Consider the following 6,228-nt stretch of genomic DNA (forward strand, 5'->3'; position numbering starts at 1 on the left):
CATTCTCAAATGGGAACTTAATCCCTAGATTCCGAAATTGCAGGGTGTTTTATTTTTCTTCCTCCTATTATGTCACGTGCTGGGCACTCAGGAGCTACGTCATAAGTCTCAGAGGAATGAATGGAACATTACCGAGTCATACAGGCTATTGCCACTTGCTATGTAAAGAACTTATGACTCAAAGCAGTTCAACTGCTACACAGGGACTATATGGAAATGTTTTAGGGCCAATGTGTTCTTGGTTTGCTGGTCACCAGAGTGTCCGGGAACACAGGCACCTACCTCTGTCAGGTGTTCACTCGGGGGGCCTTCTTGAGCAGGATGGCCCTGGCCATCCCATCAGCCTCATGTGCTTAGGGCTGATGGGCTTTTTACCATGACACCTGGACGGACAAATCTGGAAACTGGAGAACTAGAAGAAAAAACAAAAAAGGGAAAACCGTGAGCTCAACAGAAGAAAGTGAGCGGAGCAGGAACGTCCCTGTGAGTGCTGGAGTCAGAGTGCTGGGTCCAGATTCTGTGCTCTGAAAGTTACTTATTCTCCTTGTGCCTTGCTGTCCCCATCTGCGAATGGGCTGTTAGGAATATCAGTGATGGCGCACGTAAAGTGCCTGACACGAGGCCTGACAGAATTGGTGTGCAACAGAGGGAGCTACCATTGTTCTTGGAGGGAGCTGCTATTAATCTGCAACCAAAGTGAACAGGGCACTGTGTTGACATGTCATATGGGGAGAGGGGAACTGTCAACTGGCTCCAAAGTTCTGATCTATAAGGACTAAACAACCAGACTGCCTTGTGCCTTGGTTTCCCTGGGTGTGGAATAAGCTCAGGTTGCCAGCATCATAGGGGGTCCTCAAACGCTTCCCTGTGTGGTTAAGAGGCTGGTCCCCAGCGAAGTCCTCTGTGTGCCCAAGCGTGCTGTGTGAGTAAAGTCGAGCTCTCACCAGTGCGCATGAACCTTTGAACGAGGCCAGTCCTGACAAAGGCAGCGTCCTTGTCCTTTCAGAGCCTGGGGTCTACAGAGTGACAAGCAGGTCAGCTCCGCCCTTCCCTTTGCTTCATGGGCAACAGAGGTGGGTGAGTCAGGTAAGCGTGAGCACCTGTGGGATCCGGGAGGCCGACCCTGTGGGGTGCGGGCTCCTCATCACTGCACCGTGCTTGACAAGGTTGCCGCCAGTGGCAGGACAGTGAACAGGAGTGTGTCCCCTCCCTCCAATGGGGGTTTGTTTTCTAAACAGCTGTAGAGGGTGGACTGTGGCCTCCAAAAAAGATGTGTCCAAGTCCTAACCCCTTTACCTATGAAAGTGACCTTATTTGGAAAATAGTGTCTTTGAAGATGTAATTAAGATAAGGAGCTCAAGATGAGAGCATAGGATTTAGGCTAACCCTAAATCCAATGACAGGTGGCCTTAGAAAGGAGAGAGAGGTTTGACTCATGGAGGCACAGGGGAGAAGGTGGAAGCAGAGCCTAGAGGGATGTGGCCACAAGCCAAGGAATGCCTGGGGCCGCCAGCAGCTGGTGAGACAGGAAACCGCCCCTGCAGGCCCTGAACCAAGGCCTCTACCAAAACCAGGAAAACAGAATGCAGTGAAGAAACAGGTTAAGACCAGTAAGAGCCAAGATGGCCCTTGTAACTCATTATGCCCTGCTTATTATGAGTTATATGCTAATGGAAACTTCCACCAGCGCCATGACAGCTTACAATCACCATGGCAACCTCTGGAAGTTACCTCTATATAGCATGAAAAGAGGAGGAACCCCTATTCCTGGAAATCTCGCACTTTACCAAGAACGTCCATGAATAACCTACCCCTTACTAGCATATGATCAAGAAATAGCCATAAATAGAGTTTGCCAGCATTGTTATCACCTCTGCGCTGTCTGTGGGGTCGCCTGCGTGCTGTTTGTTTGATAAATGTTGCTTTGCTTTCCAAAGTAAGGCTTGTGCTTGAATTCTTTCCTGTACGAACCCAAGAACCCTGTCGGCCTAAGGCCAGACATCGGTTTTGGGGTCCACTTTCTGAGGTCAGAAGGTGCCTCCCAACTTCACTTTGTCTACTTTGATGCAGCTGTGTGGCACTTTGTTTTAAAAGCCGGGTCAGGACTGAAGTTAGCTAGTCCAGCGACGCACCCCCAGGCTGTGCAGCTGCCAGTCACACAGCTGGAGGTGGGGCTGGACTCACTGTTTTTAATTGGCAAAGCGTCGGCCTTGCCAACACCTTGATTTCACCTCCAGAACTGTGGCCTCCAGAAGCGTGAGAGAATGAATTTCTGTTGTTTTAAGCCACACAGTTTGTGGTAATTTGTTAGGGCAGTACACCAACAACCGTGGGCACTTCCTGAGCCTTGTGTTGTCCCTGGGGATATGGAGAAAGGTCATGTGGGTTCTTGGTTTTGCGTCAGTGTGGTTGTACATTTCTGGGGTGTAGCAGAACCCCCCACCGTCATGAAGCCATCTGAAGGTCACACCTTGGCACGAGCACAGCACTTGACCAGAGGCCAAGGACAAGGCTGGGCTGGCAGGCACAGACCCTTTTAGGTGCAGTTATGCATTCACAATTTAGCGTTTTAGGGTTGACTGAGCTTTCTGAACTCAGAGGGGTGTCAGAGACTGTTATGCCCAGCTAAGCAAGATAACTGTCTCTCCGTGCACCCCCAGCACCTTGGAGTCTATTTAGTTCGTAATTATAGAAGGTGGTTTGCCAAGAAAGACCTTTGCATATTTTAGCCTGTCTGTGCTAAGAGCCTTACAAATGAGAATTGGTCTTTTGAACAATTCTCATATTGTTTTTCTGTTTGGGGTAAATTTAAGATGGGGAAGAATTTATCTAAATATAGAGGATGATGCTGGTAACCAACTAGAGGCGTAGGGAGGTGATAATAATAATCTACGTGTGCAGAACATTCTGGAGGCAGAGCTGTAGGATGCCTGGCAGTGGGGTGCATTTACATAGAGCCTAACCATTTACAAAGTGTTTTCATAAACATTTTCTTATCCGAGCTTAACAACCCAGCAAGATACATTTCCTGACACCAGATTCCATCAACATCCAATTTAAACATTTTTTCCCCTTTCCTTTGGAGGAGAAAAACCCTAAAAGCTGCTTTGTGCTACTGCGATGTCTCCATCAGGCACACAGGCCCTGCCACAGTGGGGAGGGATACGAGATGGAATCTTCAGCGAGGTGTGAAATGAGCAGATGTGTGATTCTCAGCTGGAGGTCACACTGTGTGCAGAGAAACTTCTGGGGCAGTGCTGTAGGATGCCTGGCTGCGGGACGCATCCCGAATAAGAAATTGAACAGAAACCCTCTCAAGGTGAAACGGCAGATTTGCGGGGCTGAGTGTTCCTCTCCTTCAGCCATAACTAAGAGACAGTGGGAAAGCTCTGGGCTCTGGTGACCCTCGGGTGTCTTCTCTGCGTGGTCCAGTCTCTGCCCACAGAACGAAGGTGAGAGGGGTTTTCCGTAGTTAGCCTTGGGAAGGCTGCTCCAAGTAAATGGGTTGAGGATTCTCTGCGGTTCATTCCTTACCCAGTGCTCCTTGTCACCTGGCCTTTGGTCCATCCTTTCCTGGAGGCCAGTTAAAAGCAGCACGTCCAACCCCAGCTGTGTGACCAGCAGCCACACCTTCCGAGGACTCACTGCTGCACTTACTAACCTAAGTCCTGACCTGGAACATGACAGAAAGTGCCACAAGTGGCGTCAGAGTAGGCGAAGCGAGGACTATGTTTTATGAAACAAACAAGCCAAAAAGAAATATGATTGGGTTGGCTATTTTTCATTTCTCTGAGCTGGAAGCAAAAGACCTTGGGGTTATTCTTTGTTGTCCTAAATCTCATGGGATGCATGCTATGCTTCCTCCTGCAGAAACTCTCCACCCGGGCTGAGCCCCTTCCCTAAACTTGATGTCCCTGCTTGGTGGCACAAGGTATACAAGAGCTGTCTGAAGGGGGTGAGAGCATCACCCCCAAGGATGCTTCAGCTCCGTCCATGTGACAGGGAGGCACGTTTAATGCACTCAGAATAAAGGCCTGATCAAAGGCTTGTTCAGTTCAACCCAGCCATTATTTAATAAGGTTCTGGAAAATGCCAGGTGCTATGAAAAATAGAAGAAAATGAATGGCAATGGTCCCAGTACCCAAGCAACACATATTTAAATATGTATATGAAATTAGTCAATGTAATTTAAGGCATTGGGCCTTATAGTGCAAGTGCAAAGTCCAAGGGGCGATGGAAAGAGCCATCAGAAAAGGCTTCTGGGCGGAGCAGCAGTGGGCTGCTGGGGACCCGGGCTGCGTCTCAGCTGTTGGAGTTCTGTCCTGCAGAGCAGGCTGAGCACCGTGACCGTGACGGCAACCTGCTCTCCTGTAGTGTGTCTTTCTATACCCCAGCGCTCACTATGGCGTCTGAGTAAGTGAAGGTGCTGAATAAATGTTTGTTCAATCAGCAAAGGAAGGAATAAACAGAGTGGAGATGAAAATAAAATCATTCTGGACAAAGGGACTTTGGGGACAAGATTTATAGAGGATCTCGAACGGCAGGCTTTGAAGCTTAAATTTAATTCTGTAGTCAACGTAGATTCTGGGCAAGCGAGTGAGGTTGTATTTTTGTTCTTGAGAGAGAATGGTGCCAGCAGCGTGCAGGGTGCCCTGAAAGGAGGAAGACTCTGAGTCAGGGAAACCAATTAAGTTATAGGCAGCTTTGCCTCCCCAGCTTGCAATGAAGTATTTTAGGAATATATAAGGCTGGAAGATAACTTTTGCAGATCTGGCTTCTTGGCCTGAAGTTTTCCCAGGTTGGGAATGATGCAATGAATTAGCTCAAGGCCACTGGATCCCTGCCAGGGCTCAATTAGGAAATTGTGCCTGTAGGGTAACCTACATTTTCTGTACTTTTCCAGGCTGGAAACTTCGCCAGATGGCCCATGTCAGGAGACTCTGTCGTGCCTTGCAAGGCTGTCCTTAACTCTTTTACCATCCAATGGGGAAGTGGTCTCTCCCAGAAGTGGGCTCTGACATGTCCCTGTAACCGACTGAAGTGGAAGCACAAATGCCAGGGCGTGTGAGGCCACCAGAGAATAAGAAGTAAGTGCCACCGGGCCTCTCGGCACAGCCTTGATAATTAGCTAACCTTGACTCAGCATTGTTCAAAGGGATTGTTCAGACTTATCTCTTGCTGCTTTTGCTGTGGTGGAGAAGAGGTTGGACTCTGGAGGCTGCAATTTTAGTTACGATCATCACGTGCCCCCCCAGTGTCTTCTCTGCACCCTCCCCTAGTCTACACCCCCATGCTGCCGGTGTCAGCACCTTCTCGTACTTTCCTTGAGATACCGCCCAACACTGTGCTAAGAACGGAGAAGACATGGCCTGAGGAACAAGGAGGTGTCCCTACCTCGGGTTAACCCTGCTGGGGAAGACGTAATCTGATAATTCTCATCCACCTGCTGGTGGCCTTGCAGGTGTGAGCCCGCTGCTCATACTGCATTCTGAGTTTCAGACTCAGGCCCCTGAGGGGGGCTCGGCTGAGCAACCAAAGGGACCAGAGTGCCTTGCGATGGGTGTCAGGACGTGGCATCCTCAGCCTCGTCCCAAGGGCACCTGATAAGTGTGGCCCTTACACAGCGTCCTTCAAGGCTGCCCGCCACAACAGACAGGTGAGGAGCTTACTAATAAAAATGCTCATTAATCAAGGTGTTGGAATACACACTTTCATAATACGACTGTAAAGAGAGAATCTGAGGAAGCGAGGAGGTGTGCTCTTACAGTCAGGGCAGCGCTCTTGTCATCTCTACTCGAGTGCTGCTGTCCCATCAAACCTCCCTTCGCTCTGTTCCCCGGTGCCATTTATGGGTTTGGTGGGGGGCCTTGCAGAGCATTAATTCCGCCCTTCCCAGCCTACAGATGACACCATTAGCCCAGAGAATAGAGAAAGGAGGAATGCTACTTGGACAAAACTTGCAACGCTTGCACAATTCTTATGTTTTATTTATGTTTTTTGTAAAAAGGTTGTGTCCTGTCACAGTGACTTGAGCATGTACAATCACCGTCCTGGTTTCCATATTCTCTCCTCAACCCACTGTTGAATTCATATCCAGCAAGGACACAAGTGACCCTCTTGTCACCAAGACCAGGACCTCTCTTATTTCTTATTCTGTTCAATATCTTTGGCCTTTGGTGCTGTTGACCCCGCACGACTTTACACTCTCTCTCGGTGAGCAGGACACCA

The 6,228-nt window shown here is 49.2% G+C and overlaps 1 long non-coding RNA gene across 1 annotated transcript in view; it reads left to right on the forward strand.

The window, feature by feature from the left end:
* The window catches only part of LOC123650629, a 28,296-nt gene extending 22,652 nt beyond the window's left edge, over positions 1-5,644 (forward strand). The window contains exon 5 of the long non-coding RNA XR_006739442.1: positions 4,904-5,644. This is a non-coding gene — a long non-coding RNA (uncharacterized LOC123650629). The remainder of the gene's footprint in view (positions 1-4,903) is intronic.
* Positions 5,645-6,228: the final 584 nt, after the last annotated feature.

Source organism: Lemur catta, chromosome 15 (assembly GCF_020740605.2).
Source record: "Lemur catta isolate mLemCat1 chromosome 15, mLemCat1.pri, whole genome shotgun sequence".
Lineage (NCBI taxonomy): Eukaryota > Metazoa > Chordata > Mammalia > Primates > Lemuridae > Lemur > Lemur catta.